Source organism: Salminus brasiliensis, chromosome 9 (genome assembly GCF_030463535.1).
Source record: "Salminus brasiliensis chromosome 9, fSalBra1.hap2, whole genome shotgun sequence".
In the NCBI taxonomy this organism is placed as follows: Eukaryota; Metazoa; Chordata; class Actinopteri; order Characiformes; family Bryconidae; genus Salminus; species Salminus brasiliensis.
Window position 1 is genome coordinate 14,069,924 of NC_132886.1, and position 15,931 is coordinate 14,085,854.

General features: G+C 46.0%; 7 non-coding genes across 7 annotated transcripts; 1 reads left to right on the forward strand and 6 right to left on the reverse strand.

The window, feature by feature from the left end:
• The first annotated feature begins 554 nt into the window (after nucleotides 1-554).
• Nucleotides 555-627, forward strand: trnak-cuu (transfer RNA lysine (anticodon CUU)). Its single transcript has one exon. It is a non-coding gene; the product is annotated as a tRNA-Lys (tRNA).
• A 4,841-nt stretch (nucleotides 628-5,468) lies between these two features.
• On the reverse strand, nucleotides 5,469-5,632 carry LOC140563061 (U1 spliceosomal RNA). Its single transcript, XR_011980298.1, has one exon. It is a non-coding gene; the product is annotated as a U1 spliceosomal RNA (small nuclear RNA).
• Nucleotides 5,633-7,278: 1,646 nt separating this feature from the next.
• Nucleotides 7,279-7,442, reverse strand: LOC140563048 (U1 spliceosomal RNA). Its single transcript, XR_011980286.1, has one exon. It is a non-coding gene; the product is annotated as a U1 spliceosomal RNA (small nuclear RNA).
• Nucleotides 7,443-9,093: 1,651 nt separating this feature from the next.
• LOC140563092 (U1 spliceosomal RNA) lies at nucleotides 9,094-9,257 on the reverse strand. The gene has a single exon (XR_011980327.1). It is a non-coding gene; the product is annotated as a U1 spliceosomal RNA (small nuclear RNA).
• A 1,646-nt stretch (nucleotides 9,258-10,903) lies between these two features.
• On the reverse strand, nucleotides 10,904-11,067 carry LOC140563138 (U1 spliceosomal RNA). The gene has a single exon (XR_011980370.1). It is a non-coding gene; the product is annotated as a U1 spliceosomal RNA (small nuclear RNA).
• Nucleotides 11,068-12,713: 1,646 nt separating this feature from the next.
• LOC140563117 (U1 spliceosomal RNA) lies at nucleotides 12,714-12,877 on the reverse strand. Its single transcript, XR_011980351.1, has one exon. It is a non-coding gene; the product is annotated as a U1 spliceosomal RNA (small nuclear RNA).
• Nucleotides 12,878-14,523: 1,646 nt separating this feature from the next.
• On the reverse strand, nucleotides 14,524-14,687 carry LOC140563146 (U1 spliceosomal RNA). The gene has a single exon (XR_011980377.1). It is a non-coding gene; the product is annotated as a U1 spliceosomal RNA (small nuclear RNA).
• Nucleotides 14,688-15,931: the final 1,244 nt, after the last annotated feature.

Below are 15,931 nucleotides of genomic sequence, written 5' to 3' on the forward strand. Positions count from 1 at the left end.
ATTTAAAAAATACACCCAGTAGATGGCAGCAGAGCCAAGACAGTGAAAGCTTACCACGTTTCAGCTTCTCGTTTTGTCCGTGCTGTTATTCCGTAGTTCTTTCTAGGTGAAGCAGAGACGCTGTGTGCTTCGGGGTGCTTTCCTCCTTTCGTCGGGTAATCCCCAGTCTGTGTTCGTCGATCTGATCAAAATCAGCCCTACAAATCCATGTTCCAGCGCTCTTCTACCACCAGCGTCGAAGTGGCGGTGTTCTCCACTCTCTAGTTCTCTGGCGGCTGAGCATCTCTTCGAGCTCTGCTCTCTGACCCCTCAGTCCTGACTCTGGCTCACACCAGCCTGGCAGCTCCTGGATGGACGCTGCATTAATGAAGCGGATGCTTTTGCAGATGTCTTTGTAGATTTATCCCGTTTTGAGAGAACTTTCTGGTCTACAGTGACTTTGCTCAATCCAAAGTCAGTCAAATGTAATCCCGTTTTAGACTTTTAGACCAAATCAAAACACAGACGTGCTTCATGCACTCTCGACCCCGCTTACGACGCCTGTGTCTCCAGCAGCCCGGCTAGCTCAGTCGGTAGAGCATGAGACTCTTAATCTCAGGGTCGTGGGTTCGAGCCCCACGTTGGGCGGCTGCTTTTTTTTGTGGGTTTCTTTTTCCCTGAAAGTCCACAAGGGAGCGCCCACGGATTAAACTCCTTACAGCACCTTCACAGCTGTCTCTGCACACACAAGCCCACAGAGCCTTTGCTTCATTCAGGTGGTGTCGATGACAGATAATGCCAACTCATGGACTAATGATACATTTTAGACGTCTTTTCTGAATAATTAATTAAAATAATCTCATCCTGGTGAAATGACCTGATTTAAAGGAGTAAATTGGGGTTTAACTTCAGTTAACGCTCCTGAGAAGAGACACATACTGTAAATTTGACGATTCTGAATATCACTTAAATGTATAAAGTCAGTGCAGTGATGGTCATTTCACTTTTTGAGCCCAAGCTTTTATCTGCAACCAACAACGTGAAGCTGATAGTATCTGGTCTCCAAGCTTTCTGTCATCCACCCCCTTTTTCGTGAAACTGGTGATTTTATGGGGAGGTACGTAGACCAATATGTAAAGATGTTCACAAAGGAAAGACATCCAGAAGATCTATCTGATTTGCTTTATTGTGCCTGATCTTTGGCCTGTGGCTCCGCTAAATGTGTTGGATAGCTGAGTAGCATGTGGCTCCATCATTCAGATGCAGGGCCTGCTCAGGGTTGAGAATCACTGATTTAAATGATACTGCTTAGTACACTTAGTACATTTTCATGCATCATACTGATTTTAAATCTCAGACTTCTTTTGATATGTTTTTTAGTCTAACCTGGTGATTCAGAATTTTTTTAACTAGATAGAAATGACCAAGCATTTCCATCCTGCACGGTGGGTTGGACCAATTTACAGTGATGATGGTGGGCTTTCTTACATGAGCTGCTCTTTTTGTCATTCCACTATGTTTCCGCTTGGTTAAGGTCTGGCCTTTGTCTGTGAACTGAAGCTTAACCGAAAGGGATTAATGGAGTGAAACCAAAGACAGATACCCTGAAATTCTATAGACAGATACCCTCATTGCTAATAGTATCCAGAATTCAGGTCAGTAAATGGCGAGGTGTTCTGGTCCCAAGGCAGTAAAGCAGACACAAATCATGGTACTGTCACCCCCACGGTATCATGGTACTGCCATCCTAGAAATGGCTGGGACTGTGATGAGGCCACAAGGTTGACCTAATCACCAAGACTGCTATGGGACCCTTTTATCAACCTGTGTTACTGTTAAAGGAAAGCGTATGTATGTACATACCTGATCTTGATCCTTGGGGACTTCTGTAGGAATAGGGGCCCAATCAGCCTCGCCTTTTTATAGTAGCCTAAGGGCCCTACGGTAACTAAAAGGGAGAGGGAGAGCCTTATACTGGAGCACCTGTGGGGGGAGAAAGAATTAAGGTTAAATAAAGTAAGAGATGAGCCAACTTGAGCCCTTGTGTACTGACATACTTTTCATTTTCCTTTTTGTAGAGGTTTTTCTTTTCTATTTTTTCATGGCGTGGACATTAATAAATTACACTGGGAGTTTGGAACTGAACCCCAGTTTCCATTCCTTACACTTGACCACACATAAACCCATTTTAAACACATTTTCTTATGTTGAAATGCAGTCTATGATTTTTTCCAAACTTGAACATATCATTAGTACCACTTCACAAGTAAAGTGAAAAACATATTATATATACCTACCTACAGTGGCATCTGCAGCAAGTGAAAAGTTCTTGAAGGTGATGTGTTAAAAGCAGGGAAAATGGGCAACCATAAAGATCTGAGCCTTGGACACCACAAAAGCTTTGAAGGTGTTCTGTGGTGTCTGGCACAAACAGATCAGAGCTGTTTTATTGGAATGACGGAGACGTACATACTTACTGTAGCATGAAGTGTTCATCATGTTGCCAAAACTACTTATTAAATATACCTCACGTTGAACCCATTAGAGAACATTGTAAACTGCAGATAACTCACCATGTACCATAAGCACATGAGCACAAGCACATGCATATATGCATGTATCGAGTAACTGCCGCTCAGTTCCTGTGGCTGTAGAGAGGCGTATTAAAGACGTTACCAATGTCACAGAATTTGAAGGCTGTAGCGGTGCATCATGTCCATTGTAAGGGTCTTCTATTGTTCCCATCCAGTGGTGGTGTTTCATTATAGAGTGGGTTACATAGTCGGGTCATCAAAGTAACCTTTAAACTCATGGAAATCATGGAATTTTGTGACAGCAGTTCACTTTTTACCAGACTATGTACACATGGTAACTTGCAAGCTCAAGTTTACAATGATAGATACATGCATCATACCTATTGGACTGGACTTGTTTGCAGTTGTTTTTTTAGAGCACATTTTTGCAAACTGCTTTAAGCCAGTAAGTGCTCAAAGAAAAGACAGTAATACCAGGGCATGCAAAAGGTTGAGCACCAATGGTAAGAATATGTTATGTGAGTAGTGTGAGTGATAGAATATAATAGAATAGAATATATACACAGATAATATATACACTAAACATGAATTATTGTTTAAAATGTACAGATTTAATATATTATCTGAAATAGAGATACCATGGTACATAAACACAATAAAACCATGAAAGAAAAAAAATGAGTCTTTCAGTTATTTTTCCTTGCAATAGACTTCTAATTCTGCAAGATTCTTAGACCATCTTGCTGTACCAGTTCATTCGAAGCCTATTCACATGTTTTCAATGATGTTCAGGTCTGGGTGCTGGACTAGGTCCATGGTCAACAATATCCAGACAAAGGAGTGATAGATTGACCCATGCTCTGGCGGAACAAGCTAACATGCATTTGCTAACCTGAGAGGCTTGAAAGTTAAATGGTTGAACATATTTACCATTCTGTGTCTTGTGTTGCTGTATAAGTTTGCAGAAAGTTTCTTTCTAAAACTTCAGATCTTTTCCCCTTTTGGAATGTGCCATGTCTGGATCGAAAAATGACTTCCAATTTGTCAAGCACATGAGAAGTAAAGACACATGAAGAGAGCCACTTGAAGCAGCTGGGTTATGACACCACCTACCCCTGACAGCATCAACGCACGCAAATGCAGCTTGACATCTCAGGACTGTTTTGTAAAATCAATTTGTTGTTAGACAAGAAAATCAGAAGAAAACGCAAACGCAGTCCCCCACTACCCCTCTAAAAATTATGCAGTCGAGATGCACACATTGGGGGAATTCGCAGAAATCAGCACAACCAGAGTGCAATGGTTGAGCACACTGGGGAGTGGGACCACCACTGGCTGTCATCTTCACTGAGACGGTAAAGACTACATGCGTTACACCACCCAGACACTGAAATAAAACACTGCAACAAATCCCCTACACACACACACACACACACACACACACAAACAAACACATCACCAACAAATGCATTGGTGTGCTGCCTCACAAAACGCTTTACTTTGCCATGTTTCCGAAAACCACAACACTTCCCATGATGCACTGCTTCTGAGTGCGTACAATGCTGCTCACCAGAGGGGGCTGCTCCACCAATTCTCTCCCTCCTACAAGGCCCAGGACAGGGGCTCAGTCCTGAACAACTCCCACAAGCAACAGTTATCATTAGCTAATTCAACAAACATCCTCATGCCCTGCTTCAGGTGGGTCACAGTAGGGGTGGACAATAGGACAATATCTTATCCATATCATGATCAACTCAACTATTGCATCTTTCATTACAAACAGTGCGTACTTACAGTCCCGTGCAAAACTTTAGGCAACCCTGGTCAAACGGTCTGTTAGCAAACATTTTTAGCAAGAGACAGTGTAGGATTTTTGTTCTGCACAACATTAGAGTGGAAAGAGGAAAGGAGCACCACGCAACAAAGATGGGCTCCCCAAGAGATTTCAGCTCTCGGATAACTTTTCTCAAGATCTCAGGCCTTAATTAGTTTCTTGGGGCTGTGGCTTGTTCACAGTCTTCGTCAGGAAAGCCCAGCTGACGCAAATGTCAAAGCTTTCTAAAAAGGGATTTCTCAAAGCTTAGCACTGCCGGCCAGCAGCCAGAGGCTCCTCTAATCAGCTACCTAGCACTACGAAAAGTTCAACAACCGCCCACCTCAAAGCAGGAGAAGGCTATAGGAAAAGCGTTTTAAGGTAGCCGCTTCCTCAGCACGTAACGTTGTTGAGAAATGGCAGTCAAAAGGAAGGGCCGAGGCCAAAGGCCAACTTGAGGTCCCTCTTGGAGTAAAGATTTAGCAGGCTCTGGAGTGATGGTGGACTGTTCCACAGTCTAAACAATGAGCCTGATGCATTTTGGAAAGGGCTCCTGTGGGCCGACCAGTCTTGTATCTCCATTCTATGCGTTCCTGTGAAATGTCCCGCTGTCTTGTGTTGCTGCATGGGCTTGAAGAACGACGTCTTGTTTCAATGTCAACAAGTTACAGTGAAGAACGACAATAAAAGCACTTGACCTGACGTAATATTCAGCCTTATTGTGAGAAATGACATCCCAATGTGTCCCAATATTCTTGTCTGAGCAGATGGTGGATATGGCCAGTGCTTCCACAACACTCACTGCTCACATGTCCGTTGTAAGGACAGCGTAATCAGGACTGCTTGAATGGATTGAGTGTAGCGACTAAAAGAGGGTGTAGAAACGTTTTGTAGGAATTGATGTCTTTTTTGCTTCTTTCTAAAGCTTCAGATCTTTTCCCATTTTGGAAGGTGCCACGTGTGGATCCTGAAGTCAGTTCCGACTTGTCAAGCACGTAAGAAGTAAAGACACGTGAAGAGAGCCACTTGAAGCAGCTGGGTTATGACAGCAACTACCCCCCCGCAGGCGTCACAGCACGCAAAAGCAATTTGACGTCCCAAGGACTGTTTTGTAAGAGCAATCTATCGTTAGACGAGAAAATCAGGGGAGAGCGCGAACGCAGTCCCCCACTACCAGAAATTATGCAGTCGAGATTCCCACATTTGGGGAATTCGCAGGGGTCAACACAACCAGAGTGCAATGGTTGAGCCTCACCCTGGGTGAACCACCTTCTTGATCATGGTATCTCCCCTGCCAGGTAAGTATGAGTTCTTCACACACTGGGGAGTGGGACCACCACTGGCTGTCCTCTTCACTGAGACGGTAAAGACTACATGCGTTACACCACCCAGACACTGAAATAAAACACTGCAACAAAGACCCTACATACACACACACACAAACAAAGACATCACCAACAAATGCATTGGTGTGCTGCCTCACAAAACGCTTTACTTTGCCATGTTTCCGAAAACCACAACACTTCCCATGATGCACTGCTTCTGAGTGCGTACAATGCTGCTCACCAGAGGGGGCTGCTCCACCAATTCTCTCCCTCCTACAAGGCCCAGGACAGGGGCTCAGTCCTGAACAACTCCCACAAGCAACAGTTATCATTAGCTAATTCAACAAACATCCTCATGCCCTGCTTCAGGTGGGTCACAGTAGGGGTGGACAATAGGACAATATCTTATCCATATCATGATCAACTCAACTATTGCATCTTTCATTACAAACAGTGCGTACTTACAGTCCCGTGCAAATCTTTAGGCAACCCTGGTCAAACGGTCTGTTAGCAAACATTTTTAGCAAGAGACAGTGTAGGATTTTTGTTCTGCAGAACATTAGAGTGGAAAGAGGAAAGGAGCACCACGCAACAAAGATGGGCTCCCCAAGAGATTTCAGCTCTCGGATAACTTTTCTCAAGATCTCAGGCCTTAATTAGTTTCTTGGGGCTGTGGCTTGTTCACAGTCTTCGTCAGGAAAGCCCAGCTGACGCAAATGTCAAAGCTTTCTAAAAAGGGATTTCTCAAAGCTTAGCACTGCCGGCCAGCAGCCAGAGGCTCCTCTAATCAGCTACCTAGCACTACGAAAAGTTCAACAACCGCCCACCTCAAAGCAGGAGAAGGCTATAGGAAAAGCGTTTTAAGGTAGCCGCTTCTTCAGCACGTAACGTTGTTGAGAAATGGCAGTCAAAAGGAAGGGCCGAGGCCAAAGGCCAACTTGAGGTCCCTCTTGGAGTAAAGATTAAGCAGGCTCTGGAGTGATGGTGGACTGTTCCACAGTCTAAACAATGAGCCTGATGCATTTTGGAAAGGGCTCCTGTGGGCCGACCAGTCTTGTATCTCCATTCTATGCGTTCCTGTGAAATGTCCCGCTGTCTTGTGTTGCTGCATGGGCTTGAAGAACGACGTCTCGTTTCAATGTCAACAAGTTACAGTGAAGAACGACAATAAAAGCACTTGACCTGACGTAATATTCAGCCTTATTGTGAGAAATGACATCCCAATGTGTCCCAATATTCTTGTCTGAGCAGATGGTGGATATGGCCAGTGCTTCCACAACACTCACTGCTCACATGTCCGTTGTAAGGACAGCGTAATCAGGGCTGCTTGAATGGATTGAGTGTAGCGACTAAAAGAGGGTGTAGAAACGTTTTGTAGGAATTGATGTCTTTTTTGCTTCTTTCTAAAGCTTCAGATCTTTTCCCATTTTGGAAGGTGCCACGTGTGGATCCTGAAGTCAGTTCCGACTTGTCAAGCACGTAAGAAGTAAAGACACGTGAAGAGAGCCACTTGAAGCAGCTGGGTTATGACAGCAGCTACCCCCCCCGCAGGCATCACAGCACGCAAAAGCAATTTGACGTCCCAAGGACTGTTTTGTAAGAGCAATCTATCGTTAGACAAGAAAATCAGGGGAGAGCGCGAACGCAGTCCCCCACTACCAGAAATTATGCAGTCGAGATTCCCACGTTTGGGGAATTCGCAGGGGTCAGCACAACCGGAGTGCAATGGTTGAGCCTCACCCTGGGTGAACCACCTTCTTGATCATGGTATCTCCCCTGCCAGGTAAGTATGAGTTCTTCACACACTGGGGAGTGGGACCACCACTGGCTGTCCTCTTCACTGAGACGGTAAAGACTACATGCGTTACACCACCCAGACACTGAAATAAAACACTGCAACAAAGACCCTACATACACACACACACACACACAAACAAAGACATCACCAACAAATGCATTGGTGTGCTGCCTCACAAAACGCTTTACTTTGCCATGTTTCCGAAAACCACAACACTTCCCATGATGCACTGCTTCTGAGTGCGTACAATGCTGCTCACCAGAGGGGGCTGCTCCACCAATTCTCTCCCTCCTACAAGGCCCAGGACAGGGGCTCAGTCCTGAACAACTCCCACAAGCAACAGTTATCATTAGCTAATTCAACAAACATCCTCATGCCCTGCTTCAGGTGGGTCACAGTAGGGGTGGACAATAGGACAATATCTTATCCATATCATGATCAACTCAACTATTGCATCTTTCATTACAAACAGTGCGTACTTACAGTCCCGTGCAAAACTTTAGGCAACCCTGGTCAAACGGTCTGTTAGCAAACATTTTTAGCAAGAGACAGTGTAGGATTTTTGTTCTGCACAACATTAGAGTGGAAAGAGGAAAGGAGCACCACGCAACAAAGATGGGCTCCCCAAGAGATTTCAGCTCTCGGATAACTTTTCTCAAGATCTCAGGCCTTAATTAGTTTCTTGGGGCTGTGGCTTGTTCACAGTCTTCGTCAGGAAAGCCCAGCTGACGCAAATGTCAAAGCTTTCTAAAAAGGGATTTCTCAAAGCTTAGCACTGCCGGCCAGCAGCCAGAGGCTCCTCTAATCAGCTACCTAGCACTACGAAAAGTTCAACAACCGCCCACCTCAAAGCAGGAGAAGGCTATAGGAAAAGCGTTTTAAGGTAGCCGCTTCCTCAGCACGTAACGTTGTTGAGAAATGGCAGTCAAAAGGAAGGGCCGAGGCCAAAGGCCAACTTGAGGTCCCTCTTGGAGTAAAGATTTAGCAGGCTCTGGAGTGATGGTGGACTGTTCCACAGTCTAAACAATGAGCCTGATGCATTTTGGAAAGGGCTCCTGTGGGCCGACCAGTCTTGTATCTCCATTCTATGCGTTCCTGTGAAATGTCCCGCTGTCTTGTGTTGCTGCATGGGCTTGAAGAACGACGTCTCGTTTCAATGTCAACAAGTTACAGTGAAGAACGACAATAAAAGCACTTGACCTGACGTGATATTCAGCCTTATTGTGAGAAATGACATCCCAATGTGTCCCAATATTCTTGTCTGAGCAGATGGTGGATATGGCCAGTGCTTCCACAACACTCACTGCTCACATGTCCGTTGTAAGGACAGCGTAATCAGGGCTGCTTGAATGGATTGAGTGTAGCGACTAAAAGAGGGTGTAGAAACGTTTTGTAGGAATTGATGTCTTTTTTGCTTCTTTCTAAAGCTTCAGATCTTTTCCCATTTTGGAAGGTGCCACGTGTGGATCCTGAAGTCAGTTCCGACTTGTCAAGCACGTAAGAAGTAAAGACACGTGAAGAGAGCTACTTGAAGCAGCTGGGTTATGACAGCAGCTACCCCCCCGCAGGCGTCACAGCACGCAAAAGCAATTTGACGTCCCAAGGACTGTTTTGTAAGAACAATCTATCGTTAGACGAGAAAATCAGGGGAGAGCGCGAACGCAGTCCCCCACTACCAGAAATTATGCAGTCGAGATTCCCACATTTGGGGAATTCGCAGGGGTCAGCACAACCGGAGTGCAATGGTTGAGCCTCACCCTGGGTGAACCACCTTCTTGATCATGGTATCTCCCCTGCCAGGTAAGTATGAGTTCTTCACACACTGGGGGAGTGGGACCACCACTGGCTGTCCTCTTCACTGAGACGGTAAAGACTACATGCGTTACACCACCCAGACACTGAAATAAAATACTGCAACAAAGACCCTACATACACACAAACACAAACAAAGACATCACCAACAAATGCATTGGTGTGCTGCCTCACAAAACGCTTTACTTTGCCATGTTTCCGAAAACCACAACACTTCCCATGATGCACTGCTTCTGAGTGCGTACAATGCTGCTCACCAGAGGGGGCTGCTCCACCAATTCTCTCCCTCCTACAAGGCCCAGGACAGGGGCTCAGTCCTGAACAACTCCCACAAGCAACAGTTATCATTAGCTAATTCAACAAACATCCTCATGCCCTGCTTCAGGTGGGTCACAGTAGGGGTGGACAATAGGACAATATCTTATCCATATCATGATCAACTCAACTATTGCATCTTTCATTACAAACAGTGCGTACTTACAGTCCCGTGCAAAACTTTAGGCAACCCTGGTCAAACGGTCTGTTAGCAAACATTTTTAGCAAGAGACAGTGTAGGATTTTTGTTCTGCACAACATTAGAGTGGAAAGAGGAAAGGAGCACCACGCAACAAAGATGGGCTCCCCAAGAGATTTCAGCTCTCGGATAACTTTTCTCAAGATCTCAGGCCTTAATTAGTTTCTTGGGGCTGTGGCTTGTTCACAGTCTTCGTCAGGAAAGCCCAGCTGACGCAAATGTCAAAGCTTTCTAAAAAGGGATTTCTCAAAGCTTAGCACTGCCGGCCAGCAGCCAGAGGCTCCTCTAATCAGCTACCTAGCACTACGAAAAGTTCAACAACCGCCCACCTCAAAGCAGGAGAAGGCTATAGGAAAAGCGTTTTAAGGTAGCCGCTTCCTCAGCACGTAACGTTGTTGAGAAATGGCAGTCAAAAGGAAGGGCCGAGGCCAAAGGCCAACTTGAGGTCCCTCTTGGAGTAAAGATTTAGCAGGCTCTGGAGTGATGGTGGACTGTTCCACAGTCTAAACAATGAGCCTGATGCATTTTGGAAAGGGCTCCTGTGGGCCGACCAGTCTTGTATCTCCATTCTATGCGTTCCTGTGAAATGTCCCGCTGTCTTGTGTTGCTGCATGGGCTTGAAGAACGACGTCTCGTTTCAATGTCAACAAGTTACAGTGAAGAACGACAATAAAAGCACTTGACCTGACGTGATATTCAGCCTTATTGTGAGAAATGACATCCCAATGTGTCCCAATATTCTTGTCTGAGCAGATGGTGGATATGGCCAGTGCTTCCACAACACTCACTGCTCACATGTCCGTTGTAAGGACAGCGTAATCAGGGCTGCTTGAATGGATTGAGTGTAGCGACTAAAAGAGGGTGTAGAAACGTTTTGTAGGAATTGATGTCTTTTTTGCTTCTTTCTAAAGCTTCAGATCTTTTCCCATTTTGGAAGGTGCCACGTGTGGATCCTGAAGTCAGTTCCGACTTGTCAAGCACGTAAGAAGTAAAGACACGTGAAGAAAGCCACTTGAAGCAGCTGGGTTATGACAGCAGCTACCCCCCCGCAGGCGTCACAGCACGCAAAAGCAATTTGACGTCCCAAGGACTGTTTTGTAAGAGCAATCTATCGTTAGACGAGAAAATCAGGGGAGAGCGCGAACGCAGTCCCCCACTACCAGAAATTATGCAGTCGAGATTCCCACATTTGGGGAATTCACAGGGGTCAGCACAACTGGAGTGCAATGGTTGAGCCTCACTCTGGGTGAACCACCTTCTTGATCATGGTATCTCCCCTGCCAGGTAAGTATGAGTTCTTCACACACTGGGGGAGTGGGACCACCACTGGCTGTCCTCTTCACTGAGACGGTAAAGACTACATGCGTTACACCACCCAGACACTGAAATAAAACACTGCAACAAAGACCCTACATACACACACACACAAACAAAGACATCACCAACAAATGCATTGGTGTGCTGCCTCACAAAACGCTTTACTTTGCCATGTTTCCGAAAACCACAACACTTCCCATGATGCACTGCTTCTGAGTGCGTACAATGCTGCTCACCAGAGGGGGCTGCTCCACCAATTCTCTCCCTCCTACAAGGCCCAGGACAGGGGCTCAGTCCTGAACAACTCCCACAAGCAACAGTTATCATTAGCTAATTCAACAAACATCCTCATGCCCTGCTTCAGGTGGGTCACAGTAGGGGTGGACAATAGGACAATATCTTATCCATATCATGATCAACTCAACTATTGCATCTTTCATTACAAACAGTGCGTACTTACAGTCCCGTGCAAAACTTTAGGCAACCCTGGTCAAACGGTCTGTTAGCAAACATTTTTAGCAAGAGACAGTGTAGGATTTTTGTTCTGCACAACATTAGAGTGGAAAGAGGAAAGGAGCACCACGCAACAAAGATGGGCTCCCCAAGAGATTTCAGCTCTCTGATAACTTTTCTCAAGATCTCAGGCCTTAATTAGTTTCTTGGGGCTGTGGCTTGTTCACAGTCTTCGTCAGGAAAGCCCAGCTGACGCAAATGTCAAAGCTTTCTAAAAAGGGATTTCTCAAAGCTTAGCACTGCCGGCCAGCAGCCAGAGGCTCCTCTAATCAGCTACCTAGCACTACGAAAAGTTCAACAACCGCCCACCTCAAAGCAGGAGAAGGCTATAGGAAAAGCGTTTTAAGGTAGCCGCTTCCTCAGCACGTAACGTTGTTGAGAAATGGCAGTCAAAAGGAAGGGCCGAGGCCAAAGGCCAACTTGAGGTCCCTCTTGGAGTAAAGATTTAGCAGGCTCTGGAGTGATGGTGGACTGTTCCACAGTCTAAACAATGAGCCTGATGCATTTTGGAAAGGGCTCCTGTGGGCCGACCAGTCTTGTATCTCCATTCTATGCGTTCCTGTGAAATGTCCCGCTGTCTTGTGTTGCTGCATGGGCTTGAAGAACGACGTCTCGTTTCAATGTCAACAAGTTACAGTGAAGAACGACAATAAAAGCACTTGACCTGACGTGATATTCAGCCTTATTGTGAGAAATGACATCCCAATGTGTCCCAATATTCTTGTCTGAGCAGATGGTGGATATGGCCAGTGCTTCCACAACACTCACTGCTCACATGTCCGTTGTAAGGACAGCGTAATCAGGGCTGCTTGAATGGATTGAGTGTAGCGACTAAAAGAGGGTGTAGAAACGTTTTGTAGGAATTGATGTCTTTTTTGCTTCTTTCTAAAGCTTCAGATCTTTTCCCATTTTGGAAGGTGCCACGTGTGGATCCTGAAGTCAGTTCCGACTTGTCAAGCACGTAAGAAGTAAAGACACGTGAAGAAAGCCACTTGAAGCAGCTGGGTTATGACAGCAGCTACCCCCCCGCAGGCGTCACAGCACGCAAAAGCAATTTGACATCCCAAGGACTGTTTTGTAAGAGCAATCTATCGTTAGACGAGAAAATCAGGGGAGAGCGCAAACGCAGTCCCCCACTACCAGAAATTATGCAGTCGAGATTCCCACATTTGGGGAATTCGCAGGGGTCAGCACAACTGGAGTGCAATGGTTGAGCCTCACCCTGGGTGAACCACCTTCTTGATCATGGTATCTCCCCTGCCAGGTAAGTATGAGTTCTTCACACACTGGGGGAGTGGGACCACCACTGGCTGTCCTCTTCACTGAGACGGTAAAGACTACATGCGTTACACCACCCAGACACTGAAATAAAACACTGCAACAAAGACCCTACATACACACACACACAAACAAAGACATCACCAACAAATGCATTGGTGTGCTGCCTCACAAAACGCTTTACTTTGCCATGTTTCCGAAAACCACAACACTTCCCATGATGCACTGCTTCTGAGTGCGTACAATGCTGCTCACCAGAGGGGGCTGCTCCACCAATTCTCTCCCTCCTACAAGGCCCAGGACAGGGGCTCAGTCCTGAACAACTCCCACAAGCAACAGTTATCATTAGCTAATTCAACAAACATCCTCATGCCCTGCTTCAGGTGGGTCACAGTAGGGGTGGACAATAGGAAAATATCTTATCCATATCATGATCAACTCAACTATTGCATCTTTCATTACAAACAGTGCGTACTTACAGTCCCATGCAAAACTTTAGGCAACCCTGGTCAAACGGTCTGTTAGCAAACATTTTTAGCAAGAGACAGTGTAGGATTTTTGTTCTGCACAACATTAGAGTGGAAAGAGGAAAGGAGCACCACGCAACAAAGATGGGCTCCCCAAGAGATTTCAGCTCTCGGATAACTTTTCTCAAGATCTCAGGCCTTAATTAGTTTCTTGGGGCTGTGGCTTGTTCACAGTCTTCGTCAGGAAAGCCCAGCTGACGCAAATGTCAAAGCTTTCTAAAAAGGGATTTCTCAAAGCTTAGCACTGCCGGCCAGCAGCCAGAGGCTCCTCTAATCAGCTACCTAGCACTACGAAAAGTTCAACAACCGCCCACCTCAAAGCAGGAGAAGGCTATAGGAAAAGCGTTTTAAGGTAGCCGCTTCCTCAGCACGTAACGTTGTTGAGAAATGGCAGTCAAAAGGAAGGGCCGAGGCCAAAGGCCAACTTGAGGTCCCTCTTGGAGTAAAGATTTAGCAGGCTCTGGAGTGATGGTGGACTGTTCCACAGTCTAAACAATGAGCCTGATGCATTTTGGAAAGGGCTCCTGTGGGCCGACCAGTCTTGTATCTCCATTCTATGCGTTCCTGTGAAATGTCCCGCTGTCTTGTGTTGCTGCATGGGCTTGAAGAACGACGTCTCGTTTCAATGTCAACAAGTTACAGTGAAGAACGACAATAAAAGCACTTGACCTGACGTGATATTCAGCCTTATTGTGAGAAATGACATCCCAATGTGTCCCAATATTCTTGTCTGAGCAGATGGTGGATATGGCCAGTGCTTCCACAACACTCACTGCTCACATGTCCGTTGTAAGGACAGCGTAATCAGGGCTGCTTGAATGGATTGAGTGTAGCGACTAAAAGAGGGTGTAGAAACGTTTTGTAGGAATTGATGTCTTTTTTGCTTCTTTCTAAAGCTTCAGATCTTTTCCCATTTTGGAAGGTGCCACGTGTGGATCCTGAAGTCAGTTCCGACTTGTCAAGCACGTAAGAAGTAAAGACACGTGAAGAAAGCCACTTGAAGCAGCTGGGTTATGACAGCAGCTACCCCCCCGCAGGCGTCACAGCACGCAAAAGCAATTTGACGTCCCAAGGACTGTTTTGTAAGAGCAATCTATCGTTAGACGAGAAAATCAGGGGAGAGCGCGAACGCAGTCCCCCACTACCAGAAATTATGCAGTCAAGATTCCCACATTTGGGGAATTCACAGGGGTCAGCACAACTGGAGTGCAATGCTTGAGCCTCACTCTGGGTGAACCACCTTCTTGATCATGGTATCTCCCCTGCCAGGTAAGTATGAGTTCTTCACACACTGGGGGAGTGGGACCACCACTGGCTGTCCTCTTCACTGAGACGGTAAAGACTACATGCGTTACACCACCCAGACACTGAAATAAAACACTGCAACAAAGACCCTACATACACACACACACAAACAAAGACATCACCAACAAATGCATTGGTGTGCTGCCTCACAAAACGCTTTACTTTGCCATGTTTCCGAAAACCACAACACTTCCCATGATGCACTGCTTCTGAGTGCGTACAATGCTGCTCACCAGAGGGGGCTGCTCCACCAATTCTCTCCCTCCTACAAGGCCCAGGACAGGGGCTCAGTCCTGAACAACTCCCACAAGCAACAGTTATCATTAGCTAATTCAACAAACATCCTCATGCCCTGCTTCAGGTGGGTCACAGTAGGGGTGGACAATAGGACAATATCTTATCCATATCATGATCAACTCAACTATTGCATCTTTCATTACAAACAGTGCGTACTTACAGTCCCGTGCAAAACTTTAGGCAACCCTGGTCAAACGGTCTGTTAGCAAACATTTTTAGCAAGAGACAGTGTAGGATTTTTGTTCTGCACAACATTAGAGTGGAAAGAGGAAAGGAGCACCACGCAACAAAGATGGGCTCCCCAAGAGATTTCAGCTCTCTGATAACTTTTCTCAAGATCTCAGGCCTTAATTAGTTTCTTGGGGCTGTGGCTTGTTCACAGTCTTCGTCAGGAAAGCCCAGCTGACGCAAATGTCAAAGCTTTCTAAAAAGGGATTTCTCAAAGCTTAGCACTGCCGGCCAGCAGCCAGAGGCTCCTCTAATCAGCTACCTAGCACTACGAAAAGTTCAACAACCGCCCGCCTCAAAGCAGGAGAAGGCTATAGGAAAAGCGTTTTAGGGTAGCCGCTTCCTCAGCACGTAACGTTGTTGAGAAATGGCAGTCAAAAGGAAGGGCCGAGGCCAAAGGCCAACTTGAGGTCCCTCTTGGAGTAAAGATTTAGCAGGCTCTGGAGTGATGGTGGACTGTTCCACAGTCTAAACAATGAGCCTGATGCATTTTGGAAAGGGCTCCTGTGGGCCGACCAGTCTTGTATCTCCATTCTATGCGTTCCTGTGAAATGTCCCGCTGTCTTGTGTTGCTGCATGGGCTTGAAGAACGACGTCTCGTTTCAATGTCAACAAGTTACAGTGAAGAACGACAATAAAAGCACTTGACCTGACGTGATATTCAGCCTTATTGTGAGAAATGACATCCCAA